The sequence below is a fragment of the Meleagris gallopavo genome, chromosome 1, assembly GCF_905368555.1.
Source record: "Meleagris gallopavo chromosome 1, MGAL_WU_HG_1.1, whole genome shotgun sequence".
Taxonomy (NCBI): domain Eukaryota; kingdom Metazoa; phylum Chordata; class Aves; order Galliformes; family Phasianidae; genus Meleagris; species Meleagris gallopavo.
In genome coordinates this window covers 40,681,130-40,707,366 of record NC_139404.1, presented here as the reverse complement: position 1 = coordinate 40,707,366, position 26,237 = coordinate 40,681,130, and the positions used below count along the sequence as shown (strand labels likewise).

The following is a 26,237-nucleotide window of genomic DNA, read 5'->3' as shown; positions in this document are numbered from 1 at the left end:
AAGATCAAAGCTGATAATTAGCTGTATTTACTTACTGAAACACAGAAGAAAGCACAACAACGACAGCAGAGCCAGCAAGGTCCTACGCTGCAGCAAACAAGGACTTACTCAAATATAACAGCCACAGGCACAGAAACAAATGAATCTGCTTACCTTTGGAAGGCCTCAGGTACACAAGGATCACTGGCAAAACACCCTTGCCTCCACTGCCAACCCTCAAATGAGATCTGGGAAGGGCTGGATCCTGGCTCCACCTCTTCTGGTCACTCAGGTACATTGCATGCACCTGAGCTCTCCTGGGTTGGCCCTGCCTTTCCATCAGGTGCTCAATCACTGGTTCAAGCCATCACTTAGCATTTCCATTAACTGACATAAAGTCAGTTCTCATGACATTAAAAACAAACAAACAAACAAACAAAAACACACATGCACAAAAAAAAAAAAAACAGCACAGAGAACGTAGCATTTCTGAGTACAAACCTCTGCACAAGATGTGACAATACAGATGATTATTTTTGTTTTCTTTTAATTTAAACCACTGTAGCTCCAAAACAACTATGCGATGTATGCTTGCCAATCATAATGTAAGATCTGTCAAAATCTGAAGTCAGACTTTAATATCTCCCATAATTTACCAGTAAAGATGCCATGTAAAGGATGTTATCGGTGAAAGGATTCTGTAAAAGTATTCAAGGACCAGGTATAAAGTAGAGAAGTAATTTTTCCTACTGTATAGTTATGAAAATCTTACTACCTGGTATAATTATCAATTTTATTACAGCAGAATAAAGAATAGAAATCCGCGTAACAAAATTCACTCAAAGTTAATGCATTTCAGGTATATTAACAAACTTTTTGTTTTTACTTTTCTTGAATAGTCTTTTGATCAAATTTATTAGCTTAGCAATCAGCAATACACAATTTCCAGGTCTGTGGATGTTTGGGAAATCAATTTTAGAAGTACACATATAGTATTCGTGCCAGAATCCTTTCTGTATTCAGCCAGTGAGGAAGCAGGAGCAATACCACATTATATTTATGACATGACAATGGTATAAATTCCCAGAAACAGTAATTTCTTCTAAACCTGAACAAATGTGGAAAATATTGCCTATAATTTACTGTCTCTTGGCTTTTTCATGACACTTTGATGAAAATTTTTATAAGTCTTTCCTGATCATTTTCTACAAAATCTTGGGAAGCACTTCAACCAGGCACTTGAGCAAAGGTTTATGCATTAAGAATCAGTAATGAAAATAAAACAACTCCAATAATACCAACTAAACAAAAATATTTTCAAGGTTAAGTGGGCAACAAATGGGGAAATGGACAAATGGACTCCTTCACAGAGTCACAGACTCCCAGAAAAGGTAAGATTAGAAGAAACATCTGGCCCAATAATGGCATGCAAAGCAGGAATGACTAGAAGCTGTGTTTTTTAATATCTCTAGTATGGAGACTTCATAGCCTCTTTGGACAACTTGTTTCAGCACTTGAACCATTTCACCATAACTAGATTTTTCTCATATTCAATTCAGCTTTCAATCCACCTTACAGATCAATAGCCCTACTAGAGATAAACTGCCCCATCCGCTGGTTTTTTTATCCCATTGTAAAATGAAAAGATCAGTAGAATCAGATTGGTTAGACATGTTTTCCCCTTCGTAAATGTATGTCGATCATTTTCAATTATCTTCTCTTCTTTCATATATTTCAAAACAGTTTCCTTGGCTTATTCCTTTTGTATATAATTTTATTTTATGCAGGATATAATGACACATTATTACTGGAAAATAAGAAAATACTTTTCATCACAAAAGCTATTTAGCAAAACAGCTACATAAATAAAGGATCAGAAAAAAAATCTCTTTCTGTATAGAATTTTTTTCTAGATCCAATGGAAGAAAATGTTGTTTCAATAGATATTAAATACAGATATAATATACATGCCATATCTAATTAGATCACACGAATATACTAGGAAAGATTGTACACTGCAGAGAGATGGAAATTAAGAAAGAGAGAGCCTGATTATTGAGCCAGATCTTGGACTTGCAATATTTGACACCTGCAGTTCTGAGCTTTGATTATAACTTATGCTCTTTAAATGAGCGATGTACTAATTTGATTAAAATGGAATCAATTAAAATATGTTGATGTTACATAAAATGACAAGGGTAAATAAGAAGTCAGAACATTTAAATGAGATTTTCAGAGAGTGAAATCTTACATTTTTTCACTACATTACCTACTTCAGCAAAAGACTGCTTACAACAAATTTTGCCTTTCAGAAGAACAAACAAGTTTGTAGTTAAGATGAATACTGTATATTTTTTCCTAGTCTGTTTGTTTCATGAAGTTGATAAATTCCTTTGGCAAAATGTAGAAGATAGTTGGATGGTGAAAACTTTGGCACTTGTGATGGCATGCAGTTTTTAAATAATTTTGTTAAAACTATATTGCTCTTTACCTATGTAATTCTGTTGTATTTATTAAGTAAGTGCCAGTTTTGTCAAAATAATCACTGTGTTTGGCAACTCTGAGTCCAAAATATACTTGAGAGATACCCAAATATTTAGATCTGCAGGTGGTACTTTTGCAGTTTCATTCTAGTTAAAGAAAAAGATTTTACAGTAAAGCAATATGCATTATGCTGTGTAACATCTGCCTATTTAATGTCCTTTAGAGCATTTAGGAAAGGATACTCCAAACAAGAAATGACTAGATAGTCCTAATCACCCTGATGTATATCCCTGCTGAATTTCATTATCATTTTTATCGATTTAGGATTTTAGTTTCATCAATGTATTGTTAATAAATTAATATGTACATTAAAACAAAGTTTCAGTGATAGGATCTGACAGTTAAAATTTGAAATTATTTTCAAAAAAAAAAATAGGTTGACCAGAGCTAAATACACAAATGACATTTTGTTACTTACACTAGATATGAACCCATATCAAGAAAATTAAACACTTGATATTTAAACCTGCAAAAGTAGATTATCTTTATAGCAGTGTCATTAACAAGATCTTAGGAATTTAAGATTAATACTGCAAACAATTTATGACACAGAACTTTGGCAAGGAAAAATTCAGATGTTTTTCTCACATCTGGCTATTCATTCCTTTGCTATAGTGCAGATACTAGTGAAGTTAAACCAGCCTCTGGTTCACATCCTGGGCAGGTTAAGAGGTCTTCAGACTTCATTTACCACTAAGATTTCAGACCATCATAAGTCTAAAACATGACTTTATGCTGACATTTTAATGGTCAAAATAAGCAAAGAGTTAACTTACTTTACACTTCTAAACCTTCTGACCCTTTCTACAGGGCCACAAAACTGAATTTCAGCATGAATTTTTCTAATGTGTCTTTGACTGTGCACATGTGGGAATGTGTCTAAAACAGCTGCCCATGTTTACTTTATAAGCCTTTCAAAATATTTTCCTTATCTTTTTATTTTGCACAGCCTCTGTGAATCAGGGAAGGTAAGCAAAGAGATTCTCTTTTTCTTACCTTTTATTTGGTTAAGTCAACCTTGAAAGTCACATTATAGATCATTTGTAGGGAAATCTCACACGAGTTAAACATTCAACTTTTGTCAAGAGAGGGTCTTGGGGCATTTTTTTTTTTATTTTAATGAATGTGTCAGGCACAAAAATGTTCACCATACACCAGTTCTTGCCAACAGCAGGCCAAAGAATTAAATCATTGCATTCGTACGACAGAAATATCATCCCTTCTCATTACACCTTCTAGGCTTGTAAACTCTTTACTGGCTTTTTTTCCAGTAAAAGTGTACTGGTTTCTTCATGTCAATGTATACAGATAAAAGAAAAACTGCAGTGTACATAAACACTGTCAATATAAAAGAAGTTAAGATTTTGACTGTTGAAAAGACAGCGGTTCAAATTTCAAGTGATAAACAAAATTATTATCTTTATTTTTACCTTTCAGTAAGCTTGTTTCTTTGTTTTAAGAAAAAAATTGCTTCGTTCGTAATGTTTTTTATTTATTGAAATGATAACTGCAAATATGATATTGCATATTTTGAATATGCACTGGTAAAAAGGAAAGATGCTGTTGAGTACTATCAGAGCCTAGGAAGCTAGTATAAAAGGAAGAAAAATTGGAAATCAGTGATCGGTATTTTGCATTCTATGTCAGTCGGAAAAAATATACAAAATATAATAGGATATTACACATGATTTTTTTCAGCCAATTGCTGCATAGAAATCAAATATATACATCTGAAACTGAACTACGCAGATCACTCTGAAAGTAATACCACCTATTTAATTCCATGGAAACTACAATGGATACAAAGAGCTCATTAATACTATTTGATAGAGCAAACTTTCAGCTATGAAACAGCATTTTCAGTAGTCACTACCACTAGCTTTGCATTTTTGCCAGCAATGAACAAGAAACTGCATGCAATGCTTGTAAAAATCTGCACCAGCAGAAGCAACACACTGTTACAAAGCTGTTAGATGGCGTCATTGCTGAAACACCTCACTGTGCTCATATCCACTGTTTGCTCTCTGTAAATATTCAGCAAGTGTCAGTGAATGTCAATGAGTACAATTTTTCCTGCATGGAGGAATTCTGTGAAGCATCTTTGCTGTCAAACTTCCCCTCTGCTGCCATCCATCACACAGCAACAAGATGTAATGCAATATTGGTGGGAAGATTCAATGTCTACTACCATATCACGAACATCCAGCTCTGAAGTCATGAATAAACAGAATAAAATAGGAAGCATTACTTTCAGAACTGCCCTTGTATTATTAGTAGTAGGCACTATCATACTTAAACAGATCATTAAGTGAGTATATATTTCTCTAAATTTTTAGGGAAAAGCTTGCGCTTTCTATGAATTTAAAAAATAATTTATTAATAATATCCAAAAATGAAAACACATTAAAAAAAAAAAAGACATTGACAAAATAATTATGTGTAGATTTTATACTTAACTCCGTGTGACTTGCAAATTTATCTGAAGCTGCTAATTCTTTATCACTATATTCAATCTTCAGCAGGATGAATATTGTCCTGTTTCAATCGAGGCCTTCAGATCACTCCAAATATTACTCTATAGAAAAAAAATAATGTCACAGAATCAAAGAATCACCGGGGTTGGACAGGACCTCTAGGGATCATCTAGTACAACCCCCTGCTAAAGCAGATTTCCTACAGTAGGTTGCACTCATCTCTTATGAAGGATATAGAGAATTTTTGCTTTGTCTTCTCAAACATCTTCTGTTTTTTTTTTTCCCTTTCTCCATTTTGAAAGATGACAGTAAGGAGAAATCTTCACAGAGGATTACAAAAAATTTGTTATCTCCCAACAGTATAGCAAATGTTTGAAGAAATTTTTCAATTGTGCTGTTGTTGATTCCTTTCCTGAGGAAAGAGGAGTGCCCTAGCAATGCAGTGAGCTCTAGATGGAAACAGTGCTGACTGCCAGCTTTAAGCCAAAGCAGATTTCTCTTTTCAAAGGTTTACGAGAGTATCTTTACTCTACTTTTGTCTGTTCATCATGGAGGACTTGACATAGTGGATGCACAAGAACAAACTTACAGTCCTATTTTCATCAGTTCAAAAATCTATTGACATACAGTAAAACTGTCCTGTAATATGAATACCAATGGTAGTTCCAGTATGTTGATCAAGCTCAAAGGTTCTTAGAAAATAGTAATTAGGAAATTCTCACTTGGTCCAATAACAGATGCCTTAAAAAAAAGATGAATTGTGTGTTATTACTAGCTACCTATGGGCCATGAAAGAGACACCTTCTATTCACAGAAAAAAATATTAAATAACTATTCAGCAAGAATGATAAAGATAAAAATGATGATGTCAAATAGGTACTGAAATGTGTTTCAGATTCTAAACAGCAATTATTGAATACCAGTCAATGTAGGAAACAGTACAGTAACTCTCCAATACACTTGAGAATGATCAGTATTTCCCATTCAGCTCCTCCCTATTCAGCACCTGGAAGAAATTTTTTCATGCACCAATGCAGGCAGCAGACTGACAGTCTGGATAACAACTTGGCAGAAAAGGACTTGACAAGTGGACACCCAATGGAACATGAGCAAGAAAAGAGCCCTTATGACAAGGAAAGTCAAGAGCACCCTTGTATGTATCAGGAAAAGTCTTGCCAGCAAATCAATGAAGATGATCCTTTCTTTCTGCTCAAAGCTGATGAGGTCACAACAGGAGTGCTGGGTCCAGTTTTGGACTCCCCAGTATGAGTGACATACCTCTACCAAATAGAGTTCAGTGAAGGGCCACAAAGGTGATTAAGGCACTTGAAGCATCATAAAAGCAGAAGCTGGGAGGGCTGGGGATGTCCAATCTGGATAAGAGAAATTGCAGAGTGTAACTTGTCCATGTTCATATTTGCTGGATGGGAGCAAACAAGGTGGAGTTATGTTTTTCTCAGTGTCATCCAGTGAATGGCTAAGAGGCAGAGGGTAAAATAGGCATTAAGAAAGATCCATTTAAGCATAAGACTTTTTTTTTTTTTTTTTTTTATGGTGGGGCTGATCAAGAACTGGAACAGGTTGCCTGAAGACACTGTGGGGCGTTTGCACTGGAAAAACTTAAAACCTGACTGAAATGAATACGGCTCTAAGCAATCTGCTCTAGTTATACTTCCTTTAATATACAGGCATTTGAACTAGATGATCTCTAAGGGCCCCTCTCAATCTCAACTATTTTGTGATTCTGTGACTTAGCTAATTTATCTCACAGATTTCAGAGATGTACACAATTTTGGTAGGACAATATTTGTGCTGCACTATTTCATGGAAATTGGAATGGCACATTTATTTAAGTCAAACCATGAAAAATTTTCTAAATCCCTATGATAGAAAATTTTTGCTTTTGATTGAGAATCCTTTAGGAATCAACAGTTTCTGAAGATGAAGTGATTTTAAAACTGTAGCCTTTAGCACAATGGTTATCTCCTATTTGAAATGTCAAATAGGGAGTAGAAATGCTTTTCAGTACTCTATCCAGCAAACTCAATTATCAGTGTAGCTAAGACATGCACAATACGTTAGTGAACCAAAGTCTGTTATTAACAATAGAGAAGAGGGAAAAGCTTCTTAGAAAGCAATAGTTTTCTAATTCTGGCTTTATTATTATGTCTTTGTTTGCTCAAAACTTCATCTGCAATAAATACAGAACAGAAATAGCAAAGGTAACAGTCCAAGATTCTCCTCAGTGCTATTTGCATCTGCATCAATTTAGGACACCAAAATTTTACTTCCTCTGAAATATTCACAAATCTGTTACCCATTTGCAAAAAAAAAAAAATATATCACAGGTTTACCAGACCTGCTTAACTAATCCTCATATCATCTCCAATGGGAGTGTTTGAAGGTAAAATCTTGTACATTGTTTACTCACGTTACATTAGCAAGTTCTTTAGAGAGACACATAAATAAGTAGAATGGTAAGAATAAATAGAGATGTTAACTTTACACGTGGTTGTTTACATCCTCAACCCAGTTGAGTCTCTTCCTCTGTGGTTGTGAGATCTTATGCCATTCAAGTTCAACTTCACCTGTCCTTCAAAAAACAAGCTACCATGTATGTAAATGATTTCTTCCCCCCAAAAAAATTGATTCTTAAAAGATAGGTGAAATTATAGGCAATTATATATGTAACTGTATCCTCTCCTCTCCTCTCCTCTCCTCTCCTCTCCTCTCCTCTCCTCTCCTCTCCTCTTGTCTTTTCAGTAGATACAGCCTAAAAGTCTGGTTTTAATGTATGTCATTACTCAGATAAATAATGAATTTGCTGAGAATATTTCAGGTAATAGTTTGTTACTGTTTGTATTTTCCACTTATGTATATGGAACCTATCTTTTACTGTATCGAATAGAGACTATTGCACTGGAGCAGAACAGGAATATTGATGCTTGCATTCAAACAATTTTGCTCTAGACAATTTAGTACAGTCTCAGTATTTCCTTGTGTTAAGCTCTTACGGCATAATTCCTGCCTGGGTAAACAACTTGGAAGATTAAAGAATCTCTCAAGCCTCACAATGTTTTTGTGAATTGTCATAAAAGCATACTGTCATAAACAGATCCTGTAATTGTTGTTTTTTACCTCATACTCTGTTCATTTTACCTTCTACCTACATATAGTCTTTGCTTACATTGCCGTCATTTGTTGTTCTCATGCATGCCTGCTTTCTCCATACCACACAAACAGATGTATACAATCATAGAATCACAGAATGGTTTGGGTTGGAAGGCAGCCAAGAGGACACCTCCCTCTAGATAGGTTGCTCAAAGCCCCATCCAGCCTGGCCTTGAAAGCTTCCAGGGAGGGCACATCTACAGCCTTGCTGGGCAACATGTTGCAGTGTTTCACCATCCTCACAGTAAAGAATTTCTTTCTAATACCTAGTCTAAATCTACTGTCTTCCAGTTTAAAGCCATTTCCCCTTGACCTGTCTCTACCTACCCTTATAATTATAATAATGCCATATACTTTAACAATGGTAATTGTGCAAAATATTTTTCTCAAGAGGAATTGTATTGCAATGCAATGCAAAGTTTCTACATATATGATCAGATAGTATCTACAAGCAGCACAAATTAAGAGATTGTATTCAGATATGCCAAGATGAGTTTTACTATACGTGCAGAAAATAAACATTTTTTTAATACTATAAGGAAAAGAATAGAAAAGGAAAACAATCAGAAGAAAAAAAAAAGACAAAAAAAGTAAGTACAGAATTTATCTGATGAAATAAGCTATTTTTCATATATTTTAAGGGTGGACTACATGACATTCAAATTATTAATTAAACGTATGAAGCACCATCTTTTTGTCATACTACATGAGCAGGACAGAAAAGACATGCATTGTGGTACACATGCAAACCACCTATATTAGAATATACTTTTTCTACAGTGTCTGAGCCATCCCCAAGTCCGTTGCTACAGAATGGCTGAGCAACACAAGTACTGCAGACTGGTGTTTTTAAGGAAGCAGTCTGACTATAAATTAGTGCTCCTTACTGGTAGTAATGTACCATGCAGAAAGAACCTTCTTATTATGTTCCTGCTACACAGACTTTGAGTCCACAAATATGAGAATGAATGAGATTACCCATCCACTTTCTCTCAAAAGCAATTGAGCATGAAAGAATGAATAACAGAAATTTTGGCTTCAACTCACAGATGCAGAGCCAATAGGAAGGAGGCGGAGAGATTCTCATATATTTCTTGTATAATAAAGTAATAAAGGACAGGACTACCTATTTGGAGATAGCAGACTGGGGAGTTGAAAAGACACTTCAAGTATTCCAAGTGCAGTTACTTCTTTGGATGGTGCTTAGAATGCTAGTCAAGTCTCTCTATAGCATCACCTTTTCAGTCATTCTAATACACACATTAACCTAATCTTACAGACAGACTTAACAGAATGTGGGGCAGTAGTATTTCACCTTTATTTGTGACAAAGCAATTTACCATAGAAATATTGCTCATTGTTAAATGTTGTATTACGAGACAAATAATATGCTTTTTCATCAGCTTGCAGAAAGGTTTCTAAATATATTCTGTCCCATTGTTACTTTCATTTTTCCTTTTTCAAATCTCTCTAATATTTTTGACATTTGTCCAAAATTCAGTACCCATAGGGGCAATTTCCATGTTTGTGTTACAAACATTACTATGGAACAACACTCTATTTGTAAAATCTACTCCTGCTTATTTGATACCTTGAACCCTGTCTCACAAAGTCATTCTTTAATTATCTTGGTATTAGAAAAAATTGTTGCTTTAAATTTTCATTATTAATTATTCATTAAACAATAGTTTTAGAAAGCATTTTCAATCACTGAATAGATATTTTATATTCCAGCTTTATGACAGGAAATGTATCAACATTTTGTCGACTGATTCTTAATGCAAATAAGCAATAAATGATTACTGATGCTGTAATTGTCATTAGAATTTTGCTGTTAGTGCCAGCATAACTGTGGTCATGTGCCAACTGTAAGGGGATGGTAAAGGCAGTCATTATATAAATATAACATCAGAAATTTTGTGATTTTTGAAATAATGAGTAAAGATAAGAGCCTAAAGATTCTTAAGTCTTAAGAAAATAATACTTCATGTGGTTTGGGTTTGGATATGCAAAAACAGACCTTTACAGTTTCTGTAACAAAAATTATTAACAGAGGTTCTATCTTAGGAGAGAGTATAACTATTCCAGATATGGTATAACAAATAAATGCTATCAATAATCATATATAATTTTTCAGGCATAGTAAAATCAATAGATTTCTCTATGAAGTAGCAACTAAACAAGAAGTAATGCTCTATAAATTAACAAAAGAGTTGAATGAAATCTGCTTTCTAATTCCAAGGACCCTATGAAAAAATGTAAAGATATTCTCAACTTAATTTTATCAAGTGTTGATTGATAGCTACCAGAGAAACTTATGAAGATACAATTGTATTTGAGTTCTCTTTGGTGGGCAGGCATCCCCAGAAAACTGGGCATGCAGTCAGGACACTCATACTGCCCATGCAAAACTTAAGAAGGATTAATATTAGAAATTATTTTTCTCTTATATCTACAGAAAGTTATAACAGAGGAAAGTGAAGAACATAAAATAATACACTGAAATACAGCAGAGTATCTCAGTCTTTGTACAGAATATACAACCTTTCATGAGAGACAAAAGATATTTTATAGCTAATCTTAGGGGAACTTTTATTTTTTGATTACAGATCAACGCACCAAAAATATTCTGCAAAAATATTTTAGGGAAAGTAAAGAAATTGCCTTCCTTTTTCAGTTTTCCTTATTCAGTATGTAAAAAGATAAGATAATCTTAGTCTTTAGCACTCCTTAGTGGGTATAGTTCGAAGACTGTTCAACCACTTCTGCAGGAAAGCCATTCTGAGTAGGAAATAACATTTTACCAATGGATGCTTAATTCATCTGGAATCCTCGCTGATAATCTTCAGAACAGGAGTCTCTCATCTGAAAAATGCAGCCATTTAAATGTAATAACTCATTTACTTCTTTAAATAAAAATCTCTCAAAATATAACAACTAAACTATGATGGCAGTTGTTTGTTGTTGTTAAATTATTCAGATGATTTTAAAATGATAGCCTAAAATTTTCACTTTAATTTCAAAAACTTCATACTGACTTCTCTACTTGCACTGCTTTCTTCCTTTTTTTTTTTTCTTTCATAAAAAAAGTTCTTAGAAAGGCATTCTGAAATCAGGCGGTTGTTTTGGCAGGAGAAAGGGACAGAACAGGAAGGTAGTAAAATTGCTAGTGATATTTTTATGAACGATATCATTTGCAATTTCCCGTTATTTTCATGTACACAGGAGCATTAAAGTAAATCTAAAATCTGTCCATATGCCTTATCATTATGTAGTGTAGTGATATAACATGGGAAATTTGAATTGAGCCCATTAAAATCATGTCATGTTTCACATTAAATATTCAAAGACAATACTAAGAATTATCTATGAAGTAATCTTTCTTCCACTCACCACAAAAAAAGAAGCCTTCTGTCATAAAATCATCCCATTTCCTTTGACCAAACTTCACTGCAGGAAATCAGCTCAATTTTTACTCCTGAAAGAACAGATCATTTTTGTATTTGGCGGAAAAATAAGTGAAAGTTTCTGCATTTCATAAGACAATATTATTATGATTTCATAGATACTACCTCAGAAATATAATCAGAAGGTATTGTTATTCTAGTGAGAATAGGTGTTCTTTTATTGTTTCTTTGTGGTTTTTTTTTGTTTTTTGTTTTTTTTTAATAGAAGTATAAGTTCCCCTGTTGGGAGATTTTTGTCAGGCTGAAAAATTGACTACATATATTTTACTCTGAGACAGCGAAGATGTCCAATCACTACACAGCTCTTAAGAGTTCTATACAACACAACTATAATGATTATATACATGACGATGATTTTTGATGGTAAAGCTGCTCGTTGTTCCATGTCAGGACTAATTTCTGCACTCTTACCACTTCTTCATAAGGAAATAAGCACCGCTCAGATATTTATCTTATGGTATTTAAGATCAATTATTAAGTCAGAAGAGTGGAAGGAAGTGGTCAAAGTAGATAAGGGTTTTTTGCTGAATCATGTATTGAGTCTTGTATAGTTCATATATGAAGACTACCTTATAGTTTGAGATTTATTCAAATACATCCCAATAATACCTTTTGGTAAATGGTTTATAGACATTATTTATTTATTAATGGAATGCCCTCAATGGGCCCCCACTACAGGAAAGATGTGGAGCTGTTGGTCCAGAGGAGGGCCACAAAGATGATGAGAGCAGATGCGGAAGCACCTCCCCTATCAAGACAGGCTGAGGGAGCTGGGTTTGTTCAGCCTGGAAAAGAGAAAGCTGTGAAGTGACCTCATTGCAGCCTTCCAGTGTTTAAAAGAGGCTTGTAAAAAGGAGGGGAATTATTTTTTACTTCGGTAGATAGTGATAGGACAAGGGGGAATGGTTTTAAGCTCGAGGAGGGGAGGTTTAGGTTAGATGTCAGGGGGAAAGTTGTTCACAGAGAGAGTGGTGGGCTGTCCAGAGAGGTTGTGGATGCCCTGTCCCTAGAGGTGTTCAAGGCCAGGTTGGATGGAGCCCTGGGCAACCTGGTTTAGTATTAAATGGGGAGGTTGGTGGCCCTACCTGTGGCAGGGGTGTTGGAACTTGGTGATCGTTGGGATCCCTTCCAACCCAAGCCATTCTATGATTCTTGGAGTCTATACCTATTATTAACATTGGCTTACAATTATAAAGATCAAAAATCAAGTGTTTGTCTACTGATGAAGACCTCTCTAAAATCTATGCTCCGGTCCAGTTTTATACTGAACAGAAGTGTATGCATGATTGGTAAGATACAGCTGCAGATTTATTGTGAGATGTTTATAGCAACATAGGACTATACAGTACTGTAGTTTAATGTTATATGAAATCATAATGAAACGTCAACACCTCCTAACCAAAGTAGCTTTTACAATATATTGTTCTTTGACTTGTTCCAATTTTTCAACTCAATTAGGTCTAAAAACCAAGTGTTGAAAAAGCTGAATTTCCCCATGGAACAGTAATTTCAGTTTTTCCTCAGTTCTACATAATGTTACCTCAGCAACCACCCTTTTTGCCTGTTTCACAGGTTTGTCTGCATTACTAGTGGGAAAGCATCCTTCGTTTATGAGGTGGGAAAGCAAGCTCTGCAGAGCCATTACTTCCCCTTTCCATAATGGTGTGAAGAGAGCAGGCTGAGACTTGATATTATTTCTTTACCCAAGAATGTAACTGTGCTAACACAGTGGCACCTGGCCATGTAACCACATGAAGTATACGGCTGTTGCATTACAGTCTATTCTACCCAGAGGTGATGGCAGAAGGTAGACTGTGACAGATACAATCTGTGTCTGGGGCACTGCAAAAGAGTCCTGTGCTGTTACTCTTTCTCTGCGCCATATGCACAGTATTCGTTTAAAGCCACAGTTTAGTTATTTGCTTTGGCCTCTGCATGGACTCTGGCCTTGCAATATATTGTCTAAAAAACTGTTTGGCTTGAATAACAATCTCATTAATGTAAAAAAAATATGACTGATATTTCTTTTTGAAATGTGATCTGGATTTTCAATGCAACATCTTTTTAAACTAATAAACTTTAGTTTCTTAGACAGTCCAAAGGTATTTATTATTTCTTATTCCCAAACAAAATATGTTTTCAAATTCTGTAATTCTGTAATTAAAAACAATTGCTATATAGTTTAGAATCATAGAATCATAGAATCATAGAATCATAGAATCATAGAATCATAGAATGGCCTGGGTTGGAAGGGACCTCAAAGATCATCAAGCTCCAACTCCCCTGCCACAAGCAGGGCTACCAGTCTCTGTATCTAATACTAGACCAGGCTGCCAGGACCCTGTCCAGCCTGGCCTTGATGAATCAGCCCCTAAAAGCATAAACCTATGTGACTATCTTAAATGTATACAATTAGTTCAGCTAAGCAACTTAAAGTTTTCCCAGATGCTTGGTCTTATATTTAGTTCACTACATTGGCTTACACCTGAGCAAGGAAACAGATTACTGGAAACAAGACTGAACTCTACTATCTTGAAAGAATTAACACATTCTCTGTCATGTGCATCAGAATTCATTATTATAACATATAATTTAATGATTTTATGATCAGTTGTTTAGCTGCCTCTTAAACAGAAATATTTCCTTTTGTACTTTTCCTATTTTTTGAACACTAATAATGTTTAAAATTATCTAATGCTCACAGATAATCACATATGCTAATCACCCATCAAATGCAATAAGAATCTCAAATTGGTAACAGCTAAATTCTCATGGGGCCTGCCAAGAAGCTCACAACTATTAATATGTAGGACAAGGAAGTTAAATAATCACATTCATGCAATAGGAAAAAAAGATAAACTCACAGCACAGCAGCAGTTAATAAGACATAGATAAAAGCTAAAACATCCATGTGCAAAAACAGTAGAAATTTATTGATGTAAAAAAATCATTAATTCCAAGGAATTAGCTTCTTCCCCTGTGTTTCTAAAAGACTCTTCCACCATAAAATCTTCCTCCTGAAATAAAGTTTTTCTGTTGCTCTGTGTTGTTAGAGAGATAACCCTATAAATGTAGAATGATTCATTTGTATGCCAAACATACGCAAACAGTAGTTTAATGATGAGTGTAAAATGATCCCATTTATTACCATGGAGTGTTATATGTGAGATCTAATTAGCTAATTCTGCTGAAAATTTCACTGCTGATCTCTCCTTTAAGTACATGACTAAAGCATGAACTTCAATGACACTGTTTTGTTCAGAGTCAGAGGAGCTACTGAAATCATGAATGACAAAACCAAAAAAAGCATGCAAGGTTTAGTAAATTTTGTTATTCATTGCTTTGTCCTATGAATCCCCTTTTTTTCCCTTTTTTCCCCTGTTTATTTATTTATTTAATGATCTATCAGGTTGTTGTTGTTTTGTGGTGAAAAATCCATTCATAAAAGAAACTACATCAACATATGAACTACTACTTATGAAATAATCTCAGAGACTTTTCAGACAAATCTATAAGTAATCAGAGATTTAAACTGATAGTGGCTCTCCACTTACTTACATGCATTCAGTATATTTACCACTAATAAGAAGTTAATATCATTTATTTATTTTTTTAATGCTACTTAAACAGCATGTAAAGAGAACTATGGAGTGAAATTGAAAGACAGACATATAATGTTCCTGAAAAGCAAAAAATAAGGCTAGTCTAAGTTTAAATCCTCCAAAAAAATACTACATATGTTTGCCACATGAGCAGGATACATGATTATGGTGGGTGTGAAAGCTATTCTCTATCCTTAATATAGCCTTTCCACACTTCTCTTGAGCATCTGCTAACATTTTAAATTTTGAAATGGAAGTTTTAGAAATAGTGACCAGGTGGCACCAATATCTCAAAATCTGTGAAGCGGTGATGAATTAATACAGAGATGAAAATCGTAGTAACAAGAGATCTGAGGCACTTTTGTGTTCATTAGAGCTCAGATTTAGCCAAAATTGTACACTCACGTGATTTAGGTATATGGATGAAAAAAAAAAAAACGAGATGTGGCCTTCATAACCTCCTTAAAACAAAATGATTTTCAGTATGATAATGATTAAGGCAATAGACAGTGAACATGACACCTCCAAAACAAAAAGCTAGGTGAAGAAATGCCAGTTGTTCTGTGCAAGATGGTGTCAGTCAGCCTGTCTACACAGCAGACAAAGTATTGCTACATTCATGAACTGGGATCCTCGGGGACATATTCTAATGCAAGTTTGAACATTTCCAGTAGTCAGGACTTGAAGGTATTCTGCTCTTGTCTAGATCTATACATGACATGGCCAAATTAACTCTTAATAGTTTATAGCAGTTTTCCCAGCTATAAGATAAGTCAAACATCACTGATCTAATTCAGAATTCTTGGAAAATAGTTAATTGGTTTAAAAACTGAATTTTTCTTGTGTGAGTCTTCAGCTAGTAGAAAGAGTATCTACTAAATAGCTATCTGAATTGTAAGTTGGAAGACTCTTATTTGAAAATATTCAAAATTTTAACAGAATTCAAAACTTTAGTTGTATAAATTTGTCTCAATATCTAACATTTCTGAACACCAGAGCCTAAGAGCATGATAGGGTCATACATATTGCTGGTAAGAGAAAATACAACTACAATAACAAAAAGTTTATGATGATCTGAACTAGTTTGAAAGTAGAAAAGCTTTATTCTTTCAAAATCTACTTTACGGAAAATATTTATACATAGGAAATATAAAATTACAAATTTCTAGTAAGTGTACCAAAGAAGAACACTTTTAAGAGGAGGTTTTTGTTACTTTAGTGATAGAGTTATTATCAATGTGGCTATGAATGTATTTCCTATAGTAAAATAAAATTTTTAAGAGAATAATACAGTAAGTTTTTGAATATTTGGGTTTTTTTTAATGAGAAGTGACTAAGTACTTTCTACGTCAGTCACAGTTCGATTCTTCTATTGGTGAGCTTTGCCTCTAGCTTCACATAAGTAGAAGTTTGATGTTGATCAAATCGATTACAGAATAAAATCATACAAAATAGAATAAAGTTTGTTTCAATCCTGTCTCTCTTCATATCTCTAGTTTGCACAATAGCTTTTGAATTGAGGTAATAGTCAAGTGCTGTGTATCCTGTTGCAGCATTTTATCAGTGATTGTTCATTTTGATTTAGATGAAACACGGACTCTGCTCCTGCTGTTCTCACTGTTAAAACATCTCTTGAAAACAATATTTTTCTCTTGATTGCATAGTGTATGTGGGGCTAGCAATTTATTGAGATTCATAAATTCTTTCCCAGAAATGCTCTATATTTGAGCTGCCTTTCTGATATGAAAGTGAAGGGGGAAGAATTAAACTCAGAAAATCATTACCCTTTTCAAAATACAAAGCATTCCATCTTTCAGTCTGAAAACAGCAGCATTCATAAGTATCTAGAGAAGAGCTATGATTTCTACTCCGGCAAAATTACTGATGACTAATGCTGATTAAATGATGATTAAGATGCATTAGTATTATCAAAACTAAGTATTAGCTAAAGACTGCTCTGTTGCACATGTTGTGTGTATTACTTGTCAGATATGAAACTGTAGAGCCAAAAAATCTTCAAGAACCTTTCAAAATGACATATGCAATGTGCTCCTTCAAGACATGGCTGGGACAAGAGAAAAGTAGGATATCTTGTTTACAAACTAGAAAAAGTTCTGCTTCAGGAAATTAGTGAAGTATAGACTTTAAGAGGTAAATTTTCAGCAAGCACACAAACAAGCATTCAAACATGGTTTTAAGAAAGGAGACTTTAGTCACATCTAGTATTTAGTTGCAATCATGATGCATCTTACAAAGGATTAACTATTCTGCAAGTTTTAGATTTTATCTGGAAATTGTTGTGCATAGAAGCAAAAGATAACATACTGAAGGAACACAAAAGGCTTTCTAGCAAAAATGCAGTAGTGAAAACCTCTTAACTTCTAGCTTGTATCTACTTTTTGCATGTGTCTCCACAATTAGCAAAAGAAACCAAGGCCCAATTGTCCATATCTACAAAAATTTTTTCAAAACTTAAATAAACTCAGTTTCAAAACTACAAGAGTGTTTTTTTTTTTTTTTTTTTCCTGAGATAATGTGTTTTGGATTTCTTTGATTTTCCATTTGAGTACCTAGAAACGCTTCTTTTTCAAAAGCAGTAAAGACAATAGTATAAGATCTTGAAAGTATAACTAAATGTCTTTTCTATGTGGAAGAATTCTTGTTAAATCTTAGGTAACATAGGCTTGATTTGGTCAGAAATAAGTGCAATTAAAAGCCTTCAATGACATTGGGTGGAGAGCATATAAATGTCTTCTGGAATTTGGGCTCTACTTTCAATGTATCTCAGCTTCCCAGCTGCAAACAGGTATTTTACTACATTGTAAGAATAATTAATAAATGGAAAGCATTCATATACTCTCAGAAATGTATATATGGAATAACTGAATTATAGGTTGTACAATTTATTTTTTATTCACCGACTGAAAATTTTATATATTCATCTGACTCCAGGAGAATGGTTCCTTAAAAAAAGGAAAAGCTTGCATCATATCCCAAGATTCATGAAAAACTAGCAGTGGTAGGCAATGCTGGCATAGCAACACACAGCTCATCGCTTCTGTTGAAGAAGTATTGAATTCATTTATAGCAGTGACTTCAGTATAAGCAGATCTGGAAATACTCAGAACATTCCATTCTCTCTCTTATTAAAAAGAAAAAAAAAGAAAGAAAGAAAGAAAGAAAGAAGAAAAGGAAAAAGGAAAGGAAAAAGGAAAGGAAAGGAAAGGAAAAAGGAAAGGAAAGGAAAGGAAAGGAAAGGAAAGGAAAGGAAAGGAAAGGAAAGGAAAGGAAAGGAAAGGAAAGGAAAGGAAAGGAAAGGAAAGGAAAGGAAAGGAAAGGAAAGGAAAGGAAAAAGGAAAGGAAAAAGGAAAGGAAAAAGGAAAGGAAAAAGGAAAGGAAAAAGGAAAAAGGAAAGGAAAAAGGAAAAAGGAAAGGAAAGGAAAAAGGAAAGGAAAGAAAAGAATTATGTTGAATTGCAGCAATTGATCACAGAAAATATCAGTCTAGTATAGCTACCTTTGGACTTTGTAAGTGTGCATAATATTACATTGTTACCATGGTTATGGGATACTTTTTTACATGTCTCATTTTAAATACACAAATAACATGCAGAAAAAAAAACCGCAGCACAAAGGAAATTCAGCAATTGAATGTGAAAAGGAGACTGAGTGATACCAAAGATATAAGTGTAATAACATGCAAGATCCAATTACCAACAGCTGGTCTGTATCTGGGCTGGGTTTGTGAAGGAGGTGTGAATGATACAGCCAATACTTTATCACATAGCATTATTTATGAATGGTCACTAAAACCATAACTTCGCATTAGGAAGTATTTGACATAAAAATCTAAGAAGAATTGCAGGGTTTATATACATAGTTTAGTGATCGTGCACAACGTATGTACTATGGAGTCTCTTTCAAATGAAGGTCTGGCTTTCAGGTATGTTTCCAAGAAGGGAGATTACAGCAATTGTATCCACATGTGATAGTTTCAAACTACTTTCTGTCATTCTGGCTTTCCTCTGAATTTAGGTGGCAGTAACACAACTGTTGCAGAGTTTGTTGGTTTTTTTTTTTTTTTTTTTTTTTTTTTTTTTTTAACTTTGTGCAATTTCCCCAAAATGGAAAAAGAACTTGCAACAAACAAGCTATGCACATTAGTTCTGATTCAATTGCCCCATAATTTCTTGATAACAGTAATTCAAGTAAGAAGCACTTGTAGTCTTTGTAGTTTGCTGTGTTAACAAGAACTTCTATAGCTCATTTACTTTCTGGTAAGTTGAATAAATGATCAATAATGAAATAGAGCAGAAAAGGTTGACAATGGCGCTATGTCAACAACTTTCACAAGGACATTCAATTTCTCATGAATCCTTGCACAAAATATAAAAGGCATGATCTATATATTATTTGTCTTTTTTCTTTTCCCAAACAGTTTTTGCTTTTGTTTCTCAGAAGTTATATCCTTTCCTAATAACCTAAGTAAAGTATTTTAACAGTTTTTCTCTTTCTGATGAGCTGTTGCTACTATGAAAGTACTATTGCTTTATTTATGGACTACATAGGCAGCTGAAGAGGCCTATTTCCCTCAGTGCTATCTTACACATTTCAGGAATAAGTTCTGGCTGTTTGAAAACCTTAATAAGGTAGAGAAGTATATAAAAATTAGCAGATTGAAGGCCCATGAATTTCTTACTCTGAATACTATATTAAGAACCTTCATAATTTCTCTCCATTGCTCACGTGCCCTGTGAGCTATGCAGAATCATGCTGATTGGGTGAATCTGCATGAACACTACACTACACTCCTGATCAAAACAAGTGCAGTAAAAGCAGTTTCAGGGCTACAACAAGGGAGGTTTTAAACAGTTACAGTGACAAAGACTTCAAAATCTCTCTAGCAAGCACAATTCCAGTGCTTTACCATGTCTATGGAGAAAGATTTCTCCCTTGTCTCTCATCTCTCTGATCATTTTCACAGTTTCTCAAAAAGCTTCTTCCAGTGTGTTCATGCCCCTCTTTCGCTGGGGTGCCCAGCAATGGACATGGTCTTCCAGATATGTCAAGCAGAGGGGAAGATCATTTCCTGGACCTCTTAGCTACACTTTTGCTAATACAGTGCAGAAGGTGGTTGGACTTTTAGATCTGAGGGTAGACTGATGAATCACAGAATAGTTCAGGTTGGAAGGGACCTCTGGAGGCCATCTCATCCAACCTCCCTGATCAAGCAGGGATTCCTAGGGCAGATGAATCCATCCTTCACATACTGATCTCTCCTCAAACTGTTAGTCAGTGGATTTTCTGATCCTACTGAATTTCAACATCAATAAAAATATTAAACAATATTGCTCAGAATCTTTCACTGAAGGACACTGCCTATGACCAGCCAGTGGTGCTAATCACAACCCTTTGAGCCCAACGCTCAAATCAATTTTCCAATTGATCTAATTGGCCACAAGTTAGTCAATATTTCACTTATTAGTCTGTAATTATGGCAGATAATGCTAAAATTAACATGCTCAACAGGGAGTGTTCTTTCTTTAATCATGAAGACAGTCATCTCATCAGACAAGGTAACCAGGTTTATGAGGCAAAATTTGTTCACGTGAAGTCAATAACGGCCGTTTTGAACAGTCTTCTTGTACTTGTCTGGAAAAAGATTTAAGGAGTACTCAGATGAGGATGAGACTGACCTATCAGTATTTCCCTGGATTCTCCTCTTTATCCTCCTTGAACATGGCTATGATGTCCATGCTGCAACACCTCATCATGTTGTAGATAATCACTTGCAATATATGACTGTAGATTAAGAACTTCAATGGAAATTTCAGTGTGAAATAATAACTATGTCCCAAATAAATTCTATATTCTAATTCTTACCTATAGTAAGAATTTATTCCTCTTGCAGCAGTATGGCTTGGAAAAGTTACAGAAGACACTAACAAAACTAAAAGTTTGTGGTCTTGGACAAAACAAACAAACAAACAAACAAACAAAAAACTGTTAACTGTTCAAATTGCAGACTCTAGAAGTAGGTAGATTGTAATGTTCAAAAACTATGCAGAACAGCAAAATTCTGATCCCTACTGATCTCATGAAACATTGAGATGAGTAGAGCGTCAATTTTAACACCTTACTCAAAAAGATAGAGAAGAAATAGCAATATTTGTTAATATTTCTCTACGAAGTTATGGTGGGCTTATAATACAGTGTGTTCTTAGTTATTTTCTGTACCTTATATTTTATATGATTTTATAAACAAGCAGTAGAGATTTTCAACGTAGGATTCACAATATTCTTTTAAGTACTTGATTCAATAGAGCTGTTTATTTTTTTGTTCTTTCTGGTAAATTTAGGTTGACTACAGAAAAATTACAGGTAAAATCAAACATTTAGTTTGAAATGTATCCTTTGTTAACATTCTATAATATACAGCTGAGAATGTTTAATGTTTATATATTGCCTAAATCTAATATGACATAATCATTTCCAGTATTCTTTTATGACCCCAGCTGAGCTGTTGTTAGGCAAGAATTAGAGCTTTACCTCTAAAATTTCCACTTTATTTCACATTCACCCCTGAATATGTGTATTTAATATTTCTGAACGTTTAGCTTGTGTGATCCTAATATACTTAAATTAAATATGTATCAATCTTCTCCGAATGCTGAGGTTGAAAAACTACTGAGCTTGCCCCAAACAAAGCCATACATCTACTCACTTTAGACAGCAACAGATAATACGTACTTTGTGGACTAAATTGCTTTCAAAATCCTACATATACCTCCTTGTGGATGAAGAATTGCAGTGATTGGTGTACCTGCATTAATTCGAGCAAACTTTATTGGTCGCTCCCAAGCATGTACTTGTATTTATCATATTATGTGACTCTGGTCAGATGCACCCATACTGGAACTGGGGAAGGAGGAATTGTTCCAGAGCTTATTTAGTACTTTCTCTCTTGCTTTTTGGCTTACACTGAACTTGAACCGCAATGTAAGCCTCAATGAAGAACAATACAAACAGAAAATCTTGGTTGTAGTAGGATCTAGATCTCTGAAGTAACATCACAGTGTAAACCATTGTTCTTGTACTTCCCTCATTGTCCTTTATGCTCAAAAAGTTAAAAATATCAAGATAGTACAACAAGGTGTCAGGGGAGTGTTTTTACAATATCTATTCCTATATGGATGTGAAAGAACTCCTCTGATAGAAGTTTCTAGCAGTAAAAACTCTGAGAAAAGGAGTTCCTCTCTTGTCAATCCCTTCTGTGCAAAAGATCTGTGAAGGAACTGAAACATTATCTTGGTAAAATAAAAAGACAGGAAAAAAATCATGGTTGTCCATGATTAGTATAGACAAACCAACAGAATCATGAAAAAGTAACTTAGATTATCACTCTTACTTGAGGAAACCTTAAAAGACAGATGACTGAATATCTGTTTTATCCTCTCTTCTTGGATCTAATATAAATTCTGGACATGGACAATCAGATTTATGGCTTGACTAAGTTCCATGATGTTTGAATTCTGGAATCATGACTTGGGCCATTGGCAGCTAGCATTAATGACATATCAAAGACTAAGAATTTTTCATTCCAAATTCCCGTGTCTCTCCTATTCCCTGAAATACACTTTATCTGCAGTATGTACGTTAAGGATTAGGACTATTATATTCAAATAAAATAAAATAAAATAACTCTATTATATAAATACAAAGTAAGAAAAAAGATAACTTTATTAAGGTTTGCAGGAAGATGTTCACCAGATGTTCACTGAATTGCAGCTCTCCACTTAGGATCACAGGGATTTTTGGAAATACTCTTTTAAACTAATATATTCATGACCTTTTAAAAGAACTTGCATAGAAGTCTTGCAGCCCATAAAATATGCAGAAAACATGACATTGCTATGAATCCTATGGTTTTCTATAAGCTGTACTTGAGATATGGAGGAGGTTCCCAGAGGAAAGATTTAACACTTATGGTAGAACCACAGCTCATATCACGTTGAGCTAACAGAATACTTCAGATGTGATTCTGCTTTACAGAGCAAAATGGAGTAGTGGGCACAACTTATTAGCTTGCACTGACTGTTTGATTTCCTGAGTTCACCTTATAAGAGACCTTTTTTTCTGTTTGCTACTCATTAGCTTGTAGACACCAAAAAAATTTCTTACATCTGGAAGCTAAATGATGATCTTTGTTGTTTATATTTAGTTTCATTTTATCCACTTGATGTCCTCAATTATACATGGATAAATTCCCTATAAATATTCTGAAGTGATATAAATGAAAGCATTTTCATTTTAAAAGAAACATTTTGTGTATGCTTACAAATTGTACCTTATTTTTGCACAAATGTAGCAGTGATTTAACTGTGTGGATCTTTGTTTGTTATTTTACTAAGTAAGGAAATCCAAAATATTTTCATGAACACATTTGGTAGAAATCAATAGCCATCTAATCTCCATATGTTCACACAGAGATTTACAGTAGTTTAACTAAATCAATGCATTTGAGATAAATGGAACATCTAGCCTCTACATAACCAAAATATCATGGGTAGGATTCCTAAAAACAAGTAGGAATATATTCCTATTATAATTTATTATGCAAGAAAATTTTATGCATCTATTTATAGAACATCCATAACTTTTGAAACTAGGAGATGAGCAATAACATACTTATGCTTTCTGAAATGTGAGTAAATAATACCGTAATAAAATAACAGTGTAATAAAAATACCGTGATTTCCATTTCAGTAATGGAAAGCTAAAACAGAGAGAGATTAAGGGCTATCCCCATAAAGAAGTTTTGGCATGTGGCCACCAGAGTGGAACTCAAAACTCTAACTAACCTTCCTATGTGCCTGGAGGAAATCATCCATTCACAAAAAGGATTCGCAGCAGTCAGCATGCTGAACCAGGGATACGGGTGGCTGGAGAATAGGAAATGATAGAGAGAGCACATGGTTTAACTCACACCTCTTTTTGACATTCATACATCAGCTGTGTAGACTGCTACACACTGTGGAAGTATATGATTTAGCTCCGTAAAGAAAGTATCTCATCAGGAAAAATAAGCCAGCACTTAGTTCAATTTACTGATGACAGTGCTTAATCTGAGTAATTTAGGTGTTTCTAAACTTTACATTAAGATATATATTTTAGTATTGAATTTGTAGTCCTGAATCTTTCCCTCGAAGTAAGAAACTAAGCTTAGAATAAGATATTTTTCCTTTTATTTTAAAACATGGCCAATTATAAGGATAATTTTCATTAGAGATTTTATCATCAGGGCCTTCCTCAGAACTAGATAATTCAGTATAGTTTTTCTATATATATTCTATATTTATACCTTAACTGTAAACTTAGAGGAGAAGTGCTCTGTGTTAAAATACAGAGACAAGCAACTGGAACGCAGGACTTCTATTTTTCTCGGAGAGCCATAATCACTAGACTACAGGGTAGTCACCCCCTCTCTCTTTTTGTTTCCACAGGTCTGTAATTTTTACTTCATAGTGGAAACATGGCAATATGTTAGGCAGAGATTTGAGACCCCATTACAAAACTTCATCCTTTCTTAAATCTGACAAGGTGTTCTTTTCTATATTGCAAGAATATAGAGGGACAACCTGATTCTTAATATTTTGCAGTCACATTCAAACTTGAAGAAAAGTTCTGATATATTTATCATTACTCCCTCTAGATGTGTAGTATAGTACTTGGGATAAGAAAACTTGTAATTTTCTTACAAGTTCTATATCTGTATGCATCTTGCTATATTTCTGATAAGAAATATATAAGCATACTACATACATAGATACACAGATATGTGTTTTTAAATACACATGTGTATTATATAAACATACTATGATCAAATGAAAAAAAAAAAAAACGCAACGGGTTACAAAGTAAATACCTCTTTAAAGCACTCAATACATTTACTCAAAACATTTACTGATCAACCAAAGCAATACAATGAACAACGGGGCATAAGTCTGTTCTTTTGTATCTTTTAGGAAGGCAATACAGTCTTATGGAAACAAATAGTCTCATTTGCAGTCTTATGAAAAGAATATTATTAATAGAATCTTTAATTTCAGTTTTCATCATTCTTAACAGCTTTGTGAACTGTTGAGACGAATTCATGTCAGTCAGACCTGTAGGTGTTAAATTAGATGCACTTCCATATGTGTTTATACTTGTGGATGCAACTGCTAAAAATATTTGTGTACTGCGGGTTTTTTTTTTTAAACATCTCTAATTTTCCTTAACTTCAAGTACATGTGAAATTGTACAGGGATGACCATGCATACTTTTTTCCTGTGGATTGAGCATTGAAATTCCTTTCCAAGACAGATAAAATCCATTCATTTGGCTATAAACAAATGCAAATGAAATTGCATCTTAAAGTCAAGGAGAATTCACAAAAAATACATGTGAATAATCTAGCATAGCATAATATGTATTATGAATACATTATTCTATACTATTGCAACACAACTCTTTCTTTGTGGGGACATGGACTTTGTTACTGTTGGTATATATCTAAAACTATTTGCACAGAGAAAACTTATCTGATGGATAATTCAAATGTATTTATAGTATGCTGTTTTCTAACTTTACAGGAATATTCATCTAGCCACACAAAAATAACAGAAAACTAATATCTTGATATTTCTTTTTTACTTAGTGCACTACGCTATAATTTAAGTTCTGTTCTCTAATGAGGAGGTTTGATTGACAAAGGGCTTTCTACAGAAGAATGGTAGTATCTGGGTTCCCAAAACTGTTGTCTTTCTCAAAGACAGATGGTAAATCTGTCAGCAGTAGTATTCTGCACAACAGCAGCCCAGATGCTTTTAAGCTTTCTGTGTGAAGCCTCTCCACCCCTCCAGAGCACCAAAGGGCTACATGCCAGAGAAAGGTCCCCAAGGCAATTAACTGCCTCTGAATTCAACTCCAGCTGTCTGGGAAGTCAAATGAACACAGCTT

At 34.3% G+C, this 26,237-nt stretch overlaps 1 long non-coding RNA gene across 4 annotated transcripts in view; it reads right to left on the bottom strand.

The window, feature by feature from the left end:
• LOC146545261 (uncharacterized) overlaps positions 1-26,237 on the bottom strand; it is a 66,467-nt gene that overhangs the window by 17,977 nt on the left and 22,253 nt on the right. The window contains exons 2-5 of one of the 4 annotated variants that reach the window (XR_014882830.1): positions 24,098-24,178; positions 11,562-11,646; positions 6,276-11,033; positions 154-5,098 (exon numbers count right to left, since the gene is read on the bottom strand). This is a non-coding gene — a long non-coding RNA (uncharacterized LOC146545261). The remainder of the gene's footprint in view (positions 1-153; positions 5,099-6,275; positions 11,034-11,561; positions 11,647-24,097; positions 24,179-26,237) is intronic. The other 3 variants (XR_014882832.1, XR_014882829.1, XR_014882831.1) reach the window with 3 other exon arrangements.